At 36.2% G+C, this 22884-nt stretch overlaps 1 protein-coding gene across 6 annotated transcripts in view; it reads left to right on the forward strand.

Moving 5' to 3' along the window:
• The window catches only part of CLOCK (clock circadian regulator), a 139163-nt gene that overhangs the window by 33823 nt on the left and 82456 nt on the right, over positions 1–22884 (forward strand). For 5 of the 6 annotated variants that reach the window (XM_023758260.1, XM_023758261.1, XM_023758262.1 and 2 more), the window contains exon 3: positions 7289–7419. The gene's annotated coding sequence lies outside the window, so the exon portion shown is untranslated. The remainder of the gene's footprint in view (positions 1–7288; positions 7420–22884) is intronic. The other variant, XM_023758258.1, reaches the window with a different exon arrangement.

A 22884-nucleotide genomic window follows, 5' to 3' on the forward strand; every position in this document is an offset into this window, starting at 1 on the left:
TTGAATTAATTTTTGTATATTGTGTATGATAAAGGTCCAACTTTATTCTTTTACATGTCAAAACCCAGTTTTCCCAATACCATTTGTTGAAGAAATTGTGCTTCCCTGTCTTCTTTCTTCATCCCAAAGTTGAAAACTTAAATTTAGTTCTTTTATTAGTACCTGTGCAAATCTAAATAAAATATTTAAACTTCTTCAAGATTGTATTTTAAATCCCTGCTATATCAAATAAGGATAGGACCCTTATTTATTTCTCCATCTTATCACTTTTTCACTTCCATTCTTACCTTTTCTTTTGTATTTGACTAGGTTGATAACATTTACATTCTTTTCTGTAATGAAAGTTAAGACATTCAGAATTATAACTAGGTTTCTTTTAAAAGGTGAACACAATAAACTGCTGTTAATTATTGAGTTACGGTTATTTTTTTCTTCTCTATGGGTCCAAAGTCATTATGCTAATGGAACTCAAAAAATAAAGTATTTGGTATCAAGGTAAGATTGCTTATCCTTGCTTAGAGTTCTTAAGTTTTTCAAAATCATTTGCTACATATATAAACATTATATAGTCTGACTTTACATTTGTAAAGCATTTACAACAGTTCTTAGTGCTGTGAAATCTATATTGTTCATTAAATAAATATACATCCTTTTTTTTCTTTTTATAATCGAATGCAGTTTCTTCAGGAGTTCCTGAGGATATTTTTTTTTTCTGTACCCTGAATAATATATGATTCTTCTGGGGTTGGTTGATCTCCTTAATGGTCTTTTTCTGGCTACTTTTTTTTCTTAAATGTTTGAGGATCATAGTTTTCGGTTCATATTTACTTTATTACTATTCTTTTGTTAATCCTCACCTAAGATATTTTTTCCATTGATTTTTAAAGAGAGTGGAATGGAGGGGGAGAGACAGAGAGAGAGAAACATCGATGTGAGAGAGATGCATCAATTGGTTGCCTCCCGCAGGAGTTCCGACAGGCTGGGAATCAAGCCCACAATCGAGGCACATGCACCGGACTGGAATTGAACCCTCAACCCTTGAATCCATGGGCCGATGCCCCAACCACTGAGCCAAAGGGGCTAGGGCTGATTCATGTTTGTTGCTAATGGATTATCTTGATTATTCTAGGTAGCTGCTTTGTGTTTCCTTTCTTGTTGTATAGGTGGGTTTGTTTTCTAATTGCCATCTCTGATTGGAAAGACTGGTAATTCTTTGGGCATAGATGAAGCATCTTGTCTTCTGGCAAGTTTAGGTTTAGAGCATAAGAGCACAGAACCTGTTGTTAATCTCAGGAGCTTTCTGATTGTCGTGTCGACATAAGCTATATGGATTCTAACAGCCATGCCAGAATATCCAGTTTCTTTCTTAGCAGTATGTTAGCTTTCTATAGAAAAGTGTTACAGCTTGGGGCCTATGGTAAGGGTGGGCCCTTAGCCAGAGAAGGGACAGGTGTATTTTTTTTCTATATCACCTGTTTTCAGCCTCTTTATCTCCTAACTCTGAGCCTAGAGTCTCAGGACCATTGAATCAGAACTCCACTGTATCCCTTTATGTGTGAATTTTGGGGTGTGCTTTCCTTAGTTCTGTTGAGCCTGTTAACACACTTAGATCTGCCTTCTGTTCTTCATAATGTACTGACATTTCACTTCTTCATAACTTCCTTCTCCATTCTTTTCATTTTTTGTAGATTTATTCCTTTTTTATACTTCTATGCTTCTCTCATGAATTCTCTCCCGTCCTCTTCTCCCTTGCATTCACCCCCAGATAGGCCATGTTTCCTCATGGCTCTGTGTACTTTGATAGCATACTACCTTGTGTTTGCTTTGTTTCTTTATATGCCTGCTTTCCTTTCACTTCTTCACGTCTTAGAATTGAACCCTCCTTTCCCAACGTGTCAGCTGTCCTTTGTCCCAGACTTTCTTTATGAGCTGAAACAATGGCTTCCAAACTTCATAGACCACAACCTATAGTCAAAAATATATTTATGTTGTCACCCAGTACATGTATATGCACATTCATCAACACAAACCTGAAACGATAGTTTTTGGAAATATCCTTATCATTACTAGGTGTCCTGAATGAGTTTTTTTCCTATCCTGTTCATTTTTAGAATGTTGGTTATAACTCATTATATTGCTGGACCAAAGGGTAAGAACATTTATAATTTTGTTAGGATGTTGATATATTGTTCTTCATAAAATTGTACCAATTTCTACTCCCATCAGCAATGTATGAGAGTAATGTCAAAGCTAATAGTGTGTTTTGAAAATTCTACTCCTAGAGTATGTGACTCATCAGAGTATTCAAACTTGAGCAACACCTGTCCTGCCTAGGAATATAATAGCCTGTACTTTAAATCCCTTTTCAGTAGTAGTAGGAGAGGAAAAAGAAGCCTGTGGGTTAGTTGAACGTTTTTTAGAATTCGATCTCAATTTATTTACAACTAGAGGCCTGGTGCACAAAATTTGTGCACTGGAGCGGCGGGGCGGGGGGGATCCCTCTTGCATTCCTGGACCCTTCGCTCCTTACTGCCTGCCTGCTTGCTGCTCCTGAGCGCTGCTGTGGAGGCAGGAGAGGCGCCTGCCACTACTGCTCTGCTTGCCAGCCATGAGCCTGGCTTCTGGGTGAGCGGCGCTCTCTCTGTGGGAGCGCACTGACCACCAGGGGGCAGCTCCTGCATTGAGCATCTGCCTCCTGGTGGTCAGTGCGCATCATAGTGACCAGCTGTTCCGCTGTTCGGTCGATTTGCATATTAGGGTTTTATTATATAGGATGCTTTGACTCCTATTTCTCTGAATAGCTATTTTGTGTTTACTCTAGGCATTATATTATGTATACACTAGAGGCCCGGCACATGAAAATTGTGCGCAGGTACAGTCCCTAGGACAGGCCTATGGTCAGGGCCATCTTCCCCAGCTGACTGCAGCTGGCCCCGCCCCCTGCCACCACCCACCCCAGTTCCCCGTTTGCCATCGGGCAATTGGAGCTTGCCAGCTGGGGGGAAGGACCAAGAGGTTGGTTGTTCCTGCCTGCTCGCCGGCCCTGCCCCCACCGCGGTCTCCCTCTGTGTGTGGGGAGACTGGTGGGGCGGAGGCCTTGGCCTGGCGCCGCCCGCACCCCCCACCCCCAGTTCCCCACTCGCCATCAGCTAATCGGAGCCTGCCGGCCAGGGGGAGGGACTGAGAGGTGGGCCGTTCCCGCCTGCTTGCCAGCCCACCCCTGCCACAAGTTTCCCTCTGTGTGTGGGGTGACCGGCGGGGCGGGGGCCTTGGCCTGGTGCCGCCCGCGTCCCCCGCCACCCACCCCCGGTTCCCCGTTTGCCATTGGGCAATGGGAGCCTGCGGGCCAGGGAAAGGTACTGAGAGGTGGTCAGTGTGCCTCATAGTAACTGGTTGAGCAGTTGTTCTGGTCGTTCTGCTGTTAGGGTCAATTTGCATATTGCCCTTTTATTATATAGGATAGCTTATCACAGTCTACTGGTCAAGTCCACTTTGCTCCCCCTCCCATTTCTAGTATAATTGCTTTTTATATTTTCTCTTCATACAATGAGAACCATATTACACAGTGTTATACTTTTTGCTTTAACCTCAAGGATAATATAGAAGACTTAAGAGGAGAAGGAAGGTCTATTGTATTTATCCATGTTCTTATTCTTTCCATTCTTCCTTTCTGATTTTCCAGTATTCCTTCTTTTATCATTTCCTTTATGTTTGAAGAACTTCCATGAATCATTCTTTGGGGGTAGGTCTACTGGTGGCAAGTTCTTAGTTTTCCTTCATCTGTGAATGTTTTCATTTCCCTCTGTCCTGAAGGATATTTTATCTGGATATAGGATTCTGGGTTGTCAGTTCTTTTCTTTCAGCACTTGAAAAAATGCTTCTGGATATCAAAAATATGAATATAAATAGAAATTTAAAGTTTTCATTAACTGTGAACATAATGGTCTAAATGTTAAAACATTTTCTTCTAAATTATAATTACTATGAGTACATCATAAATATTGGTTTGTTTTATTATAAACAGTTACTAAACATAAATATACCTTTTCAGAAGGGACTGCTTTTTCCATAGAATTTATGTATCCATGAATGAGTATTACACATGTTTGAGACTGGTTCCAATGGAAATTAAAAATAAACAGAGATGTTTGGCCATTAGTAAGTGTGAGGTTTACAAAAGATTTATTCATAATTTTTTAAGTATATCATTTACAATAGAAATTACAGTATATTCCTTCCAAATTATATCTAACTAGAGTCCTGGTGCACAAAATTCGTGCACAGGTAGGATCCCTAGGCCTGGCTGGCAATCAGGGACGATTCGGGCCTTCCTGCTGACTGCCAGGGCCTTCCTTCTGGCTGCCAGCCGGGGCCTTCCTTTGTGCTGCACTGTCCCCTGGTGGTCAGCGCACATCATAGTGAGCGATTGGTCTCCCGTTCGAACTCCTGCAGGGACAATTTGCAAATTAGGCTTTTATAGATATAGATAGATAGATAGATAGATAGATAGATGATAGATAGATAGATAGATAGATAGATAGGTAGATAGATAGATCCGTCCATGTAGGAATGAAAAACTGAGCAGAGTAATAATTGTCCAGGCAAAAAAACACATGGATTTACTGTGTCCAGTATTCTTTTGGCAAAAGTTAATAAAAATGTTTCTCAATAAATGTTCAAGAGAATGTAAAACGATTAACTTTGGTGTATATTACTTTTGCTTGAGGATAGGCCTCTTTTCAACTCTTTGAAATCATGGAAAGTGATTGGTATAATGTACTAACTTCTTTCTCATTTCTCTGATAATGGGTAAAGTGCAGATCTTTAGTTCTAATTCAAGATGCTTCTCAGATCTTGAATTCTAAATAACTCTAGGTAACTCATGTAAGATGTCTGGCCATAAGCTTTTTAATTGGGTGAACTAAGTTGTAGCTGTCTTCAATATTTATCATCACTGTTTTTATTAGATATTCTCTCAGGTCAGTTTCTTAATCAAAAATTTGTATTGGGGACAAAATATGTCATTTTTAATATCAGGAATTGCCTTTAACAAAAATGTATGGGACAAGGAAAGACAGGACCACCTTGGCGATTCCATTAAAGGTTACCCTCCTTCCACAAATCATTTCAAATGATTTCTTTGGTCTTTTGGATGTTTCTGCATCTCAGGGAAGTGCATTATAGTGAGATTTTTAGATGTGTGAGCGTTATATTTTTATCTTGTGAACGGGAAGATAATTATAAAATAAAGTGTAGAAAAGGAGAGACCAGCGTGATGCTCTGACCTTGATATTAATTCTAGTAACTGGTTGGTAACTATGGAAATCAAAGATCTGAAAATTGATCCCCTTAAAACCATCTGGCCCCATGTAAAGACTGCTGGATTAAGGTTTAATCTTTCATCATTACATTATAGTCTTGAATCTTCTGCTGTGGAAAATTCATCTGCTTTTTATTTTCATAACTGTTTAATTCCTTTAAGGACCTTCATTATAGTGCATTGATTACTGCAATTTCTCTGTGTTCTTTGAGCAAGGATTCTTTTCCATTTTTCCTTAGTATGTTCCTCACTGGAGCAGTTTTTTATTCTTCCTCTTTGTTCACCTTTAACAGGTGATTTTTTTTTAAAAATATATTTTACCGATTTTTCACAGAGAGGAAGGGAGAGAGACAGAGAGTCAGAAACATCGATGAGAGAGAAACATCGATCAGCTGCCTCCTGCACACCCCCCACTGGGGACGTGCCCACAACCCAGGCACACGCCCCTGACCGGAATCGAACCCGGGACCCTTGAGTCCGCAGGCCGACGCTCTATCCACTGAGCCAAACCAGTTTCGGCAACAGGTGATTTTTTAATTTATTCCCAGTCCACTCCCTTCAGGTTTTGATTTTTGTTGTTGTTATGCATCAGATTTTATCTGTATGTTTTTTTTTGTTTTGTTCTTCATTCATTAAAAAAACAGGATATGTTGTAAATATATAATTGCCACAGGGTATCAATCTTCATTATATTTCAACGACTAAAACTCCACTAGGGCAGGAATTTGGTGTTTCCCTCACCATTGGGTGTGTAGAAACTATCATAGTGAGTTATTGAAGGAGCAAGGAACAGACTTTCTCCATCTCTCTTCTTAATAGAAGCTGTAGTTAAAAAAGAAATAACCAAACTAATAAGTTGTAAAGTCTTTTATTTTTATTAATTGATAGTTATAATAGTATTTTTCTAATAGCAAATTAAAATGCTTTTATATTGTGGTTGTTAGAGGTGTTAACATTTCTGATAATTTTTATTTTGATTAATAAAAATTAATGGTAATGTTTAGACTGTTTCATAAAATCATACTGGAAATACCAGGTAATAGTACTTACCTCATAGTAATGTTATGAAGATTGAATTAGTTAATACGTATAAAGCACTTAGAACAGGGCTTCACACATAGTGAAGTGCTTGGTAACTATTAATTAGTCATTGGAAATGATACTGAGACTGATTTTTCCCCATCATTCTGCTGGAGGGCCCCTGATGGTCAGTTGATCAATACATCCATGCATAGGGAGGCTGGCTTTGTTGTCTCAGGGCAGTCTTTCCTCAGGCCCTGAAAGGACCCTCCACAAGGACTTTACCTCAGCTTCCTTCTCAAAGCCTTGAGGCTATGGGGCTGGGATGAGCTTCAGAATGGCAAATATTTTGTCAAGTGGTAAGGGTTTAAAATAGGCTCTGCTTTTCAGCCCTGTATGACCGCTTCACCTCTTACTTTCCTCCCTTGCCCATATCATCTCAGAGATGCCTTCTCTCATCCCTTTTCTTACTCTGAGCAGCCATACTGGACTTCTTTTTCTTCCACACTAACGCCATATTCCTCTGGCCCTTTGAACATGCTGTTCCTTTGGCTGAAATATGTTCTTTCTCTCCTCTCCCCCTTACTTTATTTGGCCAGATCCTACTCATGCTTGCATTAAATGCTCCTCCATAAGGAAGCCTTCTTTAACATTTTCCACCAGACTGGTTTGCATATCTGCCATGCTTTCTCTTCACACCATCATGATTCTTAAAGCCTTTTATCCCATTTAGCATTGCCCTGGAGACTGAACTCCCTGAGTGTGATAGGATCTGACATGTTCATAGCTACATCTCCAATTCCTGGCACATATGAGACCCTAATTCATATTGTATACATGGATGGGGAAAAAGTACTGGAGTATACTTAGAATTTGGTTAGCATTATTTCCACAGCTGCCTTTGTTTTACAGAAGATTTATTTATTTATTTATTTTTTTCCTGTAAAGCTGCCGAAACTTAGAAGCTGATTCTGTCACAGTGTAAGATGCCTTTGGAAAATTCTGCATTCCTCTTAGATGACTCTTTAGGACTTGGTGAGTTACACTAGATACCTTCAACCTTCATTTTGAGCTAAGAGGTATGCCATCTTTTTTTTCTTTCTTTCTCTCTTTCTTTTCATAATTACTGGGTATAATGAGGTTTGAAATCTGGCAAGGAGCATAGGACAAAGTATTATAAAAATATTTAGGGCATGATTTGTTACTTTCTTTGATAGCTTTTAATTACCTTAGAATTTTCATTCTTAGGAGTAAAAAGTTATTCATTCTACATGTAAAGTATTTTTAGCAGTTCCTGGAATTTTTCAAATTTACTGCTTAAAGGTAAGATTTATAACTTTTTGTTTATTTTTCTGAGATAAAGAAAGATAATTCACAAATGACTAAAAAGTAGAATAAGAATTATTTCCTGTTGGATTTTAGGTTTAGATATAAAGAATCAGTTGATTAAGGTAAAAAAGGACCAGTTACCTATTGCAGTTTCAGCTTACAAGCAAGTCTTTCCATCAAGGATGTGCACACACGACCAATCCAGCCTGCTGCCTGTTTTCGTGTGGCCCGTGAACTAAGAATAGTGTTTACATTTTTAAATATTGAGAAAAATCTTAAAAGAAGAATACTACTTTGAACATGGAAATTATATGAAAGTCAGATGTCAGCATCTGTGAATAAAGCTTTTATTGGAACAGCTACTATTATTTTTTAATATATATATATTGTGTATGGCTGTTTTCAAGTTATAGTGGCAGAGTTAAGTAGTTGAATCAGAAACCTTAGGCCCAGGAAGCCAAAAATATTTACTACGTGACCCTTTGCAGAATAAGTAGCTGACTTCTGCTCTACGTGGTTGGAGAAGTATTTTTTTAGATTGGATGCTAAGTTTTAAGAGATGAGTGGGAGGATATTAGAGGGAGGTGAGAATCAGTACCAATTTTCAATGACTTATTTATATTATTTGTACCTTTATCCTGGAAAGTGTAATATATTCTAATTACATTGGCTTGTGTTGGTGTTTTAAAATAGAAAATAAAGAGAAATCTATTTTTCTGTTACTTTTCTTCTAAAATGAGAGAGAGAGAGAGAGAGAATATTATTATAGGACTCTCAGTTTTTTTACCAGGATTTAATGTTACCATAATATCTTAGGTTTTTAAAAGATTATTTATACCTTTTATACAGTTTCTTTTTCCTAATATATGGAGATTTCCTGTTATTTTTAAGTGAAAGTACTAATATATTTGGAAACTTGGTGACTCAGTCACTGTTGGGGATGGAGGTACATTGTCCCTTTTGAGTCTATGAATAGCCTTCGAGGATAATCTTAAGGAGCTCTTCTGTAATGACAGAGACTGGTTAAGTTTTATATTAGGAGACAAGAGACTGTGATTTTAGTATTATCTTTCTTGTCCCTCTAGAGCACTTAATAGTTTTGTGACTTTGGAAACATTTACCACTCTGAATCCTAGTTGCTTCATTTTCAAAATAGGGGAAAATAATAATTGTTAAGACTTACTAAATTATAAGTTTCCTAAGGATAGGTATTATGCCTATTTTTTTAACCACTAGATCCCCCTGTAGCTGTCACAGGCTTGGTACATGGTTGGCACACAATCAGTGTTTGTTGAGTGAAAGAACAAAATCGGTTGTAGTCCAATAACTATCTATATGCGATCACAATGATTCTAGTTTGTTTTTTAAAGGTTTGTTTATTGGGATTGGGTGATTTTGTTAACTATAGGAGAGAATTTTGTTGAAAACAGTGATTTCCTCTGGATTCATTCTTTATAGATAGTCATCAAATCATTGCCCAGATTTGTCTAAGTTGATTATATATTGTTATTTTTTTTGAAATCTTAAGAGACCAGATGAACTACTAATCCAAGAAATACCAATCTCAAAGAAAACTAGAAGTCTCCTCATTGTAAAGTTTTAAAATATATACCTACTAAAAACACTCTTAGATAGGAAGACATATATTCTCATCTAAATCTTCTGAAACTTTTTTCTACTCTTCCACTGAACCTCACCCGAGGATATGTTTATTGATTTTAGAAAGAGAGGAAGGGGGAAAGAGAAAGAGAAACATTGATGCGAGTGAGAAACATTAATTGGTTGCCTCCCATACGTGTTCCAACCAGGGCTTGAACCCTGTGCCCTAACTACAACCTTTTGGTATATGGGGTGATGCTCCAACCAACTGACCCACCAACCCAGGGCTGAACCTCTTTTTTTTTAATGAAGCTTTCCTATATATTTTGCTCAAGATTACTCAACTTTTAAAATCTTGCCTTGCAGAATATCTTGTGAAGATAAGATAATTTAAAAGGTATTTAGCTGAAGACAACTGTTCTAAATTAAAGGAGTTCAGGGAGATATGACAGCTAAATGTGTAGTATATGACTCTGGACTGGATCCTCTACTGGAGGAGGAAGAAAACCCTAAAGGACTTTATTTGATCAATTAAAAAATTGGAGAGTAGGCATTAATTAAAATATTTTACAATTTAAAAATATTTTACAATTTTTAGGTTTCCTGAAGTAACTATGCTATGGTTATTTAAGAGAATGTCTTTATTTGTAGGAGGTACACATCGAAGTACTTAGACGTAAAAGGGCATGCTATATATAACTTACTCTCAAGCGGATCAAAAGATATGCTTATATATGATAAAGAAAATGATGAAAATGTTAAAAATTGGTGAATCGGGATAAAGTATATATAGGAGTTCTTTGAACTATTTTTATTACCTTTCTGGAATTTGAAATTATTTACAAGTAAAAAGCTTAAAGAGCTGTCTTTAGCAGTTACCAAAGAAACCCCTGGAAATTATGTCCAAATACTATTGCTTTTAAATTATTTACTTCCATTAAAAATACACTTGTAGGCTGGCCGGTGTGACTCAGTGATTGAGCATCGACCCAGGAACCAAGAGTTCATGGTTCAGTTCCTTGTCAGGGCATATGCTCAGGTTGCAGGCTAGATCCTCAGGGAGTGTGCAGGAGGCAGCAATCGATGATGTTTCCTCTTTCATCAATGTTTCTATCTCTCTCTCCCTTCTCTTTCTAAAAAACAAAACAAAACAAAAAACAATTAAAAAAAAACATATCCAAAAATACACTTATATTCCACCCTGGCCGGGTGGTTCAGTTGATTGGAGCATCGCATTGTACAACTAAAGGTTTGGGGTTCAATTCCCAGTCGGGGGCACATACCTAGGTTTCAGGTTCCATCCCCCGTTGGGGTGCATATGGAGGCAATCAATCAATGTTTCTCTCACAGACATGTTTCTCTCTCTAAAATCAATAAAAACAATCCCTTGGTGAGGATTAAAACAACCACAAAAAAACCCCCCACAAGCTCACAAAGCTTTTAAGAGTACACTTATATTCCTTGTGTTTATTTTTTAAAGTATTTTCACACATACTCTGTTTACATGGTGGTGCTGTTATTGAGCAATGTTTTTTGTTGGGTGTTTTGTGATTAGCCATTTTGTCATCAGTGCAGGTGCTCTGTTTTATGTCACTTCACTAGATTTAATAAGTTTATAACATAAATAACATTAAACAGATTTAGTTATTTTAGAGTAATGGTGTAGATAAAATGAAATAGAACTTTGCAAATGTAAAAGCTGCTATACAAAGATAATATCTTTATAGTAACAGTATTCTTGCAGATTATCTCATCAGTTATTTTAATCATAAGATCATAGTTAAATGCCAATTGGTGTAATTTAGAACTTCAAAAAATTTTAGGTATAGTCTATTTAATTTTCATCTATTCTGTACTTTTCTTCACTTCAGCTCGTTTCATTAAAAAGCTATTAAGTCTTCCCTTAATTCCATAAATACATTGTTCTTAAAAGTGTATCTGGTTTTATTTATTAAATTTAATTTTTTATATTTTGAAGGAAATTCAAGAATAAGGATATATTATAGTGTTTCTCAAAATGGTATTAATAAATGCAGTTACTTTTTAGCATTTATTTTGTGCTATGCATCATGTTCTAAGAACTTCACATTTAATAGTTTATTTCCACAACAACCTTATGATGACACCTTGCCTTGACTTACTCTTTTCAATTCAAGCTAAAACTTAGATGCTAAACCTCAGAAGCTCGATTTTCTTACCTTTTTTGCCAAATACAAACTATAGGAACTAGTGTACTGGACCTTAATACAGAAAAATTCATCAATTGTATTTACTTTAAGAAAAAATACTATCTTAGAATTTTCTGGTTTGTGAATATGGGATAGTTTTAACTTCAGGCTAGACTTTTTATTGCTCTCATAATATCGAAAGGATCCACATCAAGACAATTCTTCAGTAATTATATTGAAAAAGGAAGTAAATGTGACTTTTTGTAACCCAACTAAAAGGCAGACTGAAGTAGAACCTATTTCTATTAGAAACTTCATTTTACCGACAAGCAAAATAACCAAAAAATTAAAAATTAAAAATGAAGGGACTGATAATAATGCCAACTTTAAACAACTTTGAATGAAAACATGCATATTATGAAGTGCATAAATTCTGAGTATCATTTTGATGAAATTTTATGAAGTCATTCTTTAACCAATACCAAGATCAAGATATAGAACATTTTTATTAATCTAGGAGCCTTCTTCATGCCTCCTTACGTCACGCTCTCCGACAGGTAACTTATTCTGAGTTCATTAGTATTTATTCATTAGTATTGTCTATTTTTGCACTTAGTATCTGTTTTTATTTGATAATCTTGTTTATGCAGTCATCTATGTTGATTCATATAGCAACAATTTTTCTTTTTTCATTGCTTTGTAATAGCATCATTTGTATGTATACACCACAGTTTATTTCTTTATTCTACTGTTGATGGACATTTAGATAATTTTCAGTTTTGGGCTATTATGAACAATGGTGTTGTAAATATTCTTATGTGTCTTTTGGTGTACATATATGTGCATTTCTGTTGGCTAAATATCCAAGAGTGAAATTGCTGGGTTAGGGTATTTCCCTACTTAGCTTTAGTAGATTCTCCCAGTTTTCTAAAGGGGTTGAGTCAATTTACATTGCCACCAGCAGTATACAAGAGTTCTTATTGATCTATATCCTCACCAATACTTGAAATTACTAGTGTTTTTAATATTAGCTCTTCTATATATGTAGTAAAAATTTTGTAGTTTTAATTCATAACTCCCTGATACCTTCAAAGGCTTAGTAGATGTTTATATACTTGTTGACCATTTGGATATCTGCTTGAGAAATACCTGTTAATGTCATTTGCCCGTTTTTCTATTGTGTCTGTCTTTTTAGGAGTTCTTTATCTGTTTATAGAATAAGGTTTTTTTGTTGGATTAAGTATTAAAATTCTTCTTTCTTCACTCTTAATAGAATAGCATGTCTTGATTAATATAATTTCTTATTTTAAAAAAGTCCATTTTAACAAAGTATTCTTTTATGGTGTTTTTTATGAAATCTTTACCTATCCCCAAACCAAGAAAATATTCGTATGTTTTCTTCTATAAACTTAATTGTTTTAACTTTTATATTTAGGTTTATGCATGGTATGTGGTAGGATTCATGGTTCATTTTATTTTCCAGATGGAAATCCATTTGGTCAAGCATTATTTATCAAAAAGACTATCCTTTCCCTAATGTAATACAATAGTCCCTTTATTGTAAATCAGGTGACTCTAATAATTTGTGGGTCACTTTTTGGACTCTTCTCTGTTCCATTGGTCTGTTTGTTCTTGTGCTAGTACAATACTCTTTTAATTAGTGTAGCTTTAAATCTTTCTGCTTTGTTCTTCATAACTGCATTAGTTCTTTTTGGTACTTTAAATTTCAGTAAAAATTTTATACTTAGCCTATCAGTTTCCCAATAAACAACCAAACCCTGGTTAATATTAAACTTGTTTAATATTATTATTTGTTATTTATTATTATTATTAACTAGCTTAATATTGAATCTGTAGATCAATTTGGGTGTATTGACATCTTTCAGTATTGAGACTTTTAATACATTAATCATGGTATATAACTTGATATATTTAGGCCTTTAACGTTTTCTCTCAGAAATGTTTTGTTATTTTGTGTGTAGACTTCTTATACATCTTTTGTTAGTTTTTAAAGGTATGATAGTGATAACTGGTTATGTTTTTTAGAAGTCCTTATAATTTGTAGATCATACTGGAGTTTATACAGATGAAAGGATATAGTTTTTGGGATTTGCTTTTAATAATGCAAGGGGAGATAGTAAGGAATGGGGAAGGTGCAGAATAAATGAAATAATATTGTCCATGGTTTGATAATTGTTGAAAATGGGTGATGGGTATATAGATTAATAATTTTATTACTCTTTATTTTTTTATATGTTTGAAATTTTCAATAAAAACATGTATGGTTGGTTTTCTTTTTGTTTGTTTTTCTTTTTGTTAATCCTCACCCGAGGTTATTTTTCCATTGATTCCATTGATTTTTAGAGAGAATGGAAGAGAGGGGGAGAGACAGAGAAAAACATCAATGTGAGAGAGACATATTGGTTGGTTGCCTCCCACATGGTGCCCCGACCAGGGCTGGGAATCGAGCCTGCAACTGAGGTGTGTGCCCTTGACTAGAATTGAACTCGGGACCCTTCAGTCCAAGGATAGGCCAATGCTCTATCCTCTGAGCCAACCGGCTAGGGCAAAAATAGGTTTTTAAAAATGTAATGACTACAGTAGATTGAAATATACATTTATATAATAATCCAAAAGTTCATAATAATACTTTTTTAAAAAAACCTTCCTAGGTAACCAGTTCATTACTCTGAAAACTATTGGTAAATGAAGGAATCAACCATTTATTCTTTTACTGCACAAATTATATTTCAAGGTAACTAAATAGTTAGGAAGAAAGGTTTACCATTATAAAAGAATCACAGCTAATAAGAAATGCTGGGAGAATGATTGGATTAGAAACTCACCACAGCGCACCCTGTAGTAAAATTATGAATCTAGATAATGATCAAAGACTACTAAAGCCTTTAGGTAAAAGTCTGTTGGGAAATGGACATAATTCAATTAATAGCCAAAATGGAGTAAGCCTTTCTCTGTGACTGATTGGAACTAAAAACTGTCAGGAGTTACGAGAGAAGTGGGGTTGGGGGTAGGTAGTAAAGGGGGTCAAATACATGGTAACAGAAGGAAATTTGACTTTGGGTGGCAAATACACAATGCAATATACAGATGATATAGAATTGTACACTTGAAATCTATATAATTTTATTAACCAGTGTCAACGCAATAAACTGTCAATAGAATACAAAAACCATGTAAAGACTCTGAAAGTTAATAGTGGGCAAATTGAGAAAGGAAGTCATAACTTGAAGAATAGTCTGTATAATGGTGAGTGTACCTTTTTGATCTATGTCCCAGCTTTGACCAAATGGGCTAAATTGTAGAACTACACAAATTAGTATAGCAATTATCAAAAACTCCAAGAAAAAACCCTATTTCTAGACAGGACAAGGAAAGGGATCTTTTCTTTTGCTCTCTCAAGTCTACCCTGAGACCATCTCCACCTGTAAGCAATGTTGCATTGCCATGGTGGCACAACTATTTAAAACTCTGAGAGAAAATAATTTCTCTGGCCAGAGGAATTGGGAAAGAGGCCCCTGGAAACAAGAGCATGCTGGGGGAACCTCAGAGAAAAGAGAGCTGATATGAGAGGATATTCCCTCATGGTGAGTATGAATCCACAGAAGTTCCACCTCACACATGAACTACACATGCACAGAACCGACTTAAAGCAAAGACTAAGAGAATTGAACTATACTAGTAACATAAACTACTGTTCAAATCTCAGATTTGCCTCTGAGTGATGCTCACAAAGGATAAGCCCAAATAACATACTAAAGACTTTGAAAATTGAACTCACATTGGAACTACCACTCACAGAAGGCAATATAGTACTTCCAGTCTAAACTTAAAAAAAAAAAAATCATCAAATTCTTCAGAAGATGTTAATAGAATTTAGAATTTTATAACCTGATTTTCAGAATGTCTAGGATATAATCTCAAATTATTTGACATAAAACAAAAAGGGAAATTTGACCATTTTTTATGGGAAAAGACAATGAACAGATGCCAACTCTGAGATGATCCTGATGATGGAATTATCAGAAAAATACTTTTATTTTAAAAAATGTTTTTATTGATTTTTAGAGAGGAAGGGAGAGGGAGAGAGAGAAGCATCAATGCTGAGAGAGAATCATTGATTAACTACCTCCTGCATGCCTCACACTGGGATCAAGCCCCCACTCCAGGTATGTGCTCTGACCAGGAATCGTACCTTGACCTCCTGGTTCTTAGGTTGACATTTAACCATTGAACCATGCTGCCCAGGCATCAGAAAAATACGTTAAAGCAACTATTATATCCATGTTCAATGAGATAAAAGTAAACACTTTTGACATGAATGTAAAGATCTCTGAAAACTAGAAAAAAGAATCAAATGGAAAGTTCAGAACTGAAAAATACAATTGTATATGAAATACATATTAACTGCATGGGCTCGGTAGCAGGCTTGAAGATAAATCAGTAGAAATTTCAAATCCTGTGTCTTCTGTATCAAGGTTATACCTCTGTTCTATAATACTTGATAAAAGTCTCAGCTGTACCCTGTGAAACCTAGCCATAGGCCTTCTGGCTGTGAATTTTTGTTCCATCTACACATCCTCTTTGATTCATAATTACTACTGCATACTTGCATGCTGCAAAGAAGAGGGGTCTGTGCCATTTGAGCCCATTTCTCTTGTTACTCCACCGATCCAGATAGGGTCTTGGCCTGTCCTTTTTCTAGACTTTTTCATTTCAGATAAGGATCAAGCACATTAGTCAGTGGGTTAAAAATAATAGTCAATTAAGGGATAAACATACCCACAAATATTTGAAAGCTTTGAAAATAGGGATAGAGAGATAAGTAGAAGTGGGTAGCATAGATATTTGTCATATATTGCAGAATTTTAAAGGAAATAAAATTTATCTTAAATATAAATGTAGATAAACTGATAACTTTGGTGAAGAGGAAATGCTGTACGGTTGTTTTCTGAATAATCTGTGGTTCAAGATGCATCTGAACTTAATTGAACTAGTTTTCAGTTGGTCGGGAACTTGTTTGGCCTATTTGGCTGCACAAAAGCAACCTGGCAGTTTACCCAAGTTAAATAGGTCAGACCAACTGTCATTTTATGAAGGGATTATACTGCAGAACTTAGAGGAATACTTAAAAATTGATATGTTTTAATGGTACTTTATATGGATCTGGTGGTCTGATTGACAAAGTTATATAAAATGTCAAAAATTATCATTATATTAATACATATTAGTTATAAACTACTAGATATCTAATAAGCTATCCTAAGCCTAGTATTTTCATAATACTGCTTAATTATCAAATTTCTTAACAGGTCCCTGGAGATTTATAGTACTAATGAAATTCTGAGAATATGAATATTTCATATTCATTCTACCTCCCCCTTCTTTTTTCTGGAGATCCATCTCAGAAATTTACAAACACTTGACTTTTTAAAATAGACTGTGATTTAATTAATCTTGTTTGGATATCTGTTTGACACTTATAAATTATGCCATTTTTGTATATTCTCTAGCGCATTAAGTAGTGGTCCAAAGGGAAGTATGCTGTAATAGTCATTTGGACATTAAATTAAACAAATGTTTTGCCATTCAGTAAAACATCCATAGAGCTTGTTGCTGCCATATAGCAATAAATTTAGACTTCAGTTGCAGTTGAACTCATGTTTCTGGAATTATTATCCACGTTGTTTTTCAATTCCATTGAAGAAACATGAAAGGAAAAAATAGTTCAGAAGTTACAAGCTTACTGGCATATTCTTTTATCTATTGATAGGTCAAATTATTCTTTGATCTTCCCCACAAGATACTTTATTTTGTCTTCACCAAAGGGAAAATTGGGTCATGGTATATGGTAGGCAGATAATGGCCCTTCAAAGATGTCTATGTCCTAATTTCCAGAACCTGTAACTATGTTATGTTACATGGAAAAGAGGAATTAAGGTTGCTAATCAGCTGACCTTAAAATGGGAAAATTATTTTGATTCTCTGGGTGGGCCCAATGTAATCACAGGGTCTTTATGAGGTATGTGGGAGACAGAAGAGATTACAGCCAGAGAAGGGTGTGGCCTGCTGCTGGCTTTGAAGATGAGGAGGGGCACCTCTAGAAGCTTGAAAAGGCAAGGAAACAAGATATTTTGCTAAAGTTTCCAGAAAGGAATGCAGCTCTACAAACACCTTGAGTTTAGCCCAGTGAGACCAGTGTTGGACTCTGACCTTTGGAACTGGGAAATAATAAATTTGTGTTCTTTCCATTAAGTTGATAGTAATTTGTTATACCAGCCATAGGGAACTAATACACAGTATCTCTGTTTAGTTTTCCACTAACAATATGAATTTTACATATTGATTAATTGAATCCTGATGTGAATGACAATGTGATTTCCTGAGATCAATTCTAATCCTATATAATAAAAGGCCAATATGCAAATTGACTGAACGGCAGAATGACCGGTCGCTATAATGTGCACTGACCACTAGGGAGCAGATGCTCAATGCAGAAGCTGCCCCGTGGTGGTCAGTCTGCTCCTACAGGGGGAGTGCCACTCAGCCAGAAGCCGGGCTCATGGCTGGCGAGTACAGCAGCAGTCATGGGAGCCTCTCCTGCCTCCATGCCAGCGCTAAGGATGTCTGACTGCCTACTGCGGGTAGTGGGCCTAGGCTGTCAGACATGCCCCGAGGGCTCCTGGACTATGAGAGGTCGCAGGCTGGGCTGAGGGACCCCCTCCCCCAAGTGCACGAATTTTGTGCACTGGTCCTGTAGTATATTATATTAAGAAGTCATTTATGTTGATAATATGTTGGGCACTAATGGGCAGACCTCTTTGTTTACTAGGGACCTTTATTTTCTACTTCATGGGAAGGGTGATAAGTACAAATTTAGTGTGGCTAGAAAATAGGTAGTATGTGTACAATGAGGGTACAATGAGAGATGAAGCTTGAAAGGAAAATTGGTGCCTTGTAATATGGCAAAACAAGTGATCTCCAAAAGCCTTGATTCCCCTGCATATGTTCTTCAATGTTTGTATTATTTGTGTCTATATTAGTAAATGCTATAGTTGAAATTATAAAAAGTTTATGTGAGCACGACTTCAGCTATATTAGAATTGTAAGCAGCCATTGCATTTTGCCATGGAATGGCTTATCTGCATTATAAACACTCTATAGCAAAAAGGAAGAGTAGCATTTAGAAAAACAATTAAGCATCTCTAAGTGTGATGAGTAACTTGACCAACAGAGACTGTTACTATCTGATATTTTTCCCTGATCATCTCAGATCAACTTACCTTGCTCCTTTGTGCCTTTTATGGGATGAGAAACTGTGAGGGCCCAGCAAAGATTAGAAGGCTAGGATAGGTTAAAGAAAAAAAAAAAAAAAAAAAGACATGCCCAGCTAGTGTGGCTCAGTGGTTGAGCATCAACCTATAAATCAATAGGTCACAGTTCAATTTACAACCAGCACATGCCAGGGTTCCTGGTTTGATCTCCAGTAGGGGACTTGCAGGGGGCAGCCTATCAGTGATTCTCGTTGTTGATGTTTCTCTCCCTCCCTCTCCCTTCCCTTCTCTGAAATCAATAAAAAAATATATATATTTTTAAAACACTTAAAAAAAAAAAAAGACATAAACATAAATAAACTAGAGCTATATTGCCAATTTTAAAAAAGTCTTGTTTATTTTTGTGGTTTTGAATCAAGCTGATTACATGTTATATTATTAGCTTGTATGAGGTAAGGTGCTTGAAACTGATGGAGAGGTGTTTGTGATTATTGGTAATGGTGAGTTCTAGAGTAACTCCAGGGGAATGAATAGGAGATAGGATGGAGCACAGGATTGCTGGAGGAGAGGAGGACAAGGAACTGACTGGTCAAGATATTGGGAGGATCATTTATGTAGATATTAAAATCCAAAAACAGTGACAAAAGAGGTTTTGGAGAGAGTAACAGCCTTTGGGGAATAAGAGGGCTTGTTCTGGGATTTATGAGCAGTTACAATAAGGAGAGGATGATATAGCTGATAAGTCTGGAGACTTATAAGAGTCAAAGCTGGAAATTTTAGGGAAGGGAGAAAGAATAACTTAGAAATGATAATGAGGAATAAGGAAGTCTATCTCACCACCAGGGCCTAGTCATATGGGACATAGCAGAGAGAAAAAAAGCCATCATTTGAAAGGATGGAGCTTGAGCAGAACTAGAGGAGAGTGAGATTTCCATTTGTGCAAGAAAGGTGAAGAGAGTGTGCAGCAGTACTATTGAAGGAATAGTATATTTTGCTAATGACATACTGTGAGTTCCAGAGGACACTGTTAAAGGATTTTGGAAATCTAGAAAGGAAGGGGAAATGGGCCAATTTAGGGATAAACAGAGTATATAGGAATATACAGAGTATATAAGGACAAGAGTCCAGGTGATGCAGAATAACCTGGGAGTCTTGAGGCCCTCCTGGTGACTGATATAAAAGGAAAGTAGGGCATAATGGGATTGGTCTTGATGGTTTTCTAGGCAGATTGTTGTAAATATTGAGAGTGAGGATTTGGGAAAGGCAGATTTAACCAAGGTTTGCCAGAGACTTTGGACCTGTATTAAATTTCTGTCGCTGCCATACCAGTTATCACAAACAGTACAGATTTATTAGCTTACCGTCCTACAGATCAAGTTATGCATGGGTCTCACTGGGATAAAATCAAGGTGTCAGAAGGGCTGCATTTCTTATTGGAGGCTTCAGGGGAGAGTCTGTTTCCTTGTGTTTTCTTTTTTTTTTTTCCTTTATTGAATAAGATATTACAAATGTGACCTTATCCCCCCAATGTCCCCTCATCCCCTTAATCCTGCCCTCACCCTCACCATCCATCGCTTATGCTTATATGCGGCTTTCCAGGTTCCTTGGCTTGTGATCACCGTCTTTCACTTTCAAAACCAGCAACATTGCATCTTTCCGACCCTCCGTCTGTCTCATATATCTCTCAGGAAAGGCCCTCTACTTTTAAAGACTCATGTGATTACATTGGACCACCTAGACCAGCAGTCGCCAACCTTTCGGAGTGGTCTGCGGACCACCGACTGGCGACCGCTGACCCAGACAATCCAGGATAATCTCCTCAAGATCTTTAACCTTAATCACATCTGCAAATCCTGTTTTGCCATATAAAGTAACATGTTCCCAGGTTTCAGGGATTTCGGCCTGGTCCTTTTAGTGGGGCCATTATTCTGCCTATCACAGATTCCGTCCTTTCTTCCTGCTGATATTAGCATAGAGGCCTGGTTCAGGATGTAGTTCTGTGGTGGTGTAGATTCAGGGTAATGGTACCTGGTTCACTGTGAAGTTCACTCTGACTCTCAGGCTTCGGCTCTCCCTGAACCTTCTGTAGGGCTCATTTGAGGCTGGGGACAGGCTCACGCCTCAGTCTCATCTCTGAAAAAGGAATGAGATGTTCATGTGTTTTGGTGGACCAGATCAGTCTGTTACATGAATAGGGAGCTCAGGCATTATTTGAAGAAATACATTAGTTGAGTCATTGTAATAGTCTTATATGCCACTAAGAGAACTGTATTAATTTTTCAGTTTTTGTTTATTAAATGAGGCTTCAAAATTTTACCTTGCATCTAGACATTTGACAGGCTACAGTTCTGGTATCATTTGATGTGTTTGTCTTGAGCCAGAGCTTTCTTCATGAATCTTAGTTCCATGAGACTTTGGTATGGGTTGTGTTTCTTGTTCTGTCAATTTTTAATTTAAGTTGGTCTTAAAAATTACTATGGAGTCAAGAATGATTTTCACCATGCTAATATTTTACATCCATTGTAGAGGTAGGCTAATGTTCCCATTTAGTATTGAATTGAGAATTACTGTTTAATTTCATCTTTACTCCTATATTAAACAATTAATTTTAAAAGTATTTAGGTATTCACAAGTTAAAATTGTTCTCAGAAATAATTATATTTTTAGCTATACTACAAACAGTTAATAATCTGCAGAAGCAAATTAGAATTTTTATAAATGGTGGTAAATACAGTTAAGGATTGTTGACTAGGTTTTGTATTATATTAGTCAATTAAATTTAGCACTGCTTTTAATTAATGCTAATAGATCTATCAGTCCCAGAAATATCTGTGATACCAGGTTTAACCTAAATTAGAAAGTAGGTCAGTGGGTCAACAGGTTATTAGGTTAGAAAAAGATTAGTTGTGGTTTCCATTTTATAAAAACCCAGGTTCCTGAGTTAACCATTTTAATAATAATTTAAAAATTATTAATAAATGAAATTTAAAGTTTCTTTAAGTTATGTGAATGCTATATTAGTATAAGAAAAAAATCTCTTACTCATGTTTTATAATGGTAATATGTTACTTTGTTATTCAGATTTCATTCTCTGGAATGGATAGGCATGTACTTAATGTTCTTATGTATAGCCAGTGCTTTTTTTTTTTAAATAAATATATTTTTATTGATTTCAGAGAGGAAGGGAGCAGAGATAGGAACAACAATGATGAGAGAGAATCATTGATTGGCTGCCTCCTGCCAGCCCTTACTGGGGATCGAGGCTGAAATCCAAGCATGTGCCCTTGACCGGAATCGAACCTGGGACCTTTCGGTCTGCAGGCCAAAGCTCTAGCCACTGAGCCAAACCAGCTAGGGTGCCAGTGCTCTTTTATTAAACAATTAAAAGGAAGAAAAAAGACAGCGATTAAGTTTTTCTCACTATAAAAATAATGCATGTTTATGGAAGGAACTTTAGAAAGTACTAAAGAAAATTTTTTTAAAAATTCATAAGCTAAAATAATTACTTAGGAATAACCACAGTTGTTACTTTTGGCATATTTGGATTTATGTTTGATATATTTTGATGCTACTGTTACTGCTATTGGACGCTTAAGTTTTTTTCTAGGTTTACTATTTTAAATAAGAATGCAATGACTATAAAACTTTGGATACATTTCTGATTATTTACTTTATTTCTCAAAGTGAAATTACTGGGTCAGAAGACATAACTACTTTCAAGGTTTTACATATCTCACCAAACTTTTGTTAGTGAAAGAACATTGCTAATTGAAATTGACAGGCTTCTGAAGTTCTTTTCACACCAAAATTTTAATTTAGTAAAATTCGCCCTAATTTTCCTTCTCAAAGTTGAAAATAAAAACTAAAGTAGACACATACACACAAACACACACACAAAGTAGGGAGATGGGGGAAGAAACAAAATGTGAAGCAGCCATAATCTGAATAGTCAGTTCCTTAAATATTCTGTAAATAGGGTCATCATTCTCTATTGGGTCATGACCTTTTCTGTATTATCTGATGCAGAGACGTCAATGAAAGTAATTCATATATGCTTATTAGAATTCTTAAAGCCATCATTTGATTAAAGTTTTATTTTTATCAGTCAGACTTCCTGAGTGCTTTCTCCATTATAAGAAATGGTATGTTTGAAACT

Source organism: Myotis lucifugus, unplaced genomic scaffold (assembly GCF_000147115.1).
Source record: "Myotis lucifugus unplaced genomic scaffold, Myoluc2.0 scaffold_127, whole genome shotgun sequence".
Taxonomy (NCBI): domain Eukaryota; kingdom Metazoa; phylum Chordata; class Mammalia; order Chiroptera; family Vespertilionidae; genus Myotis; species Myotis lucifugus.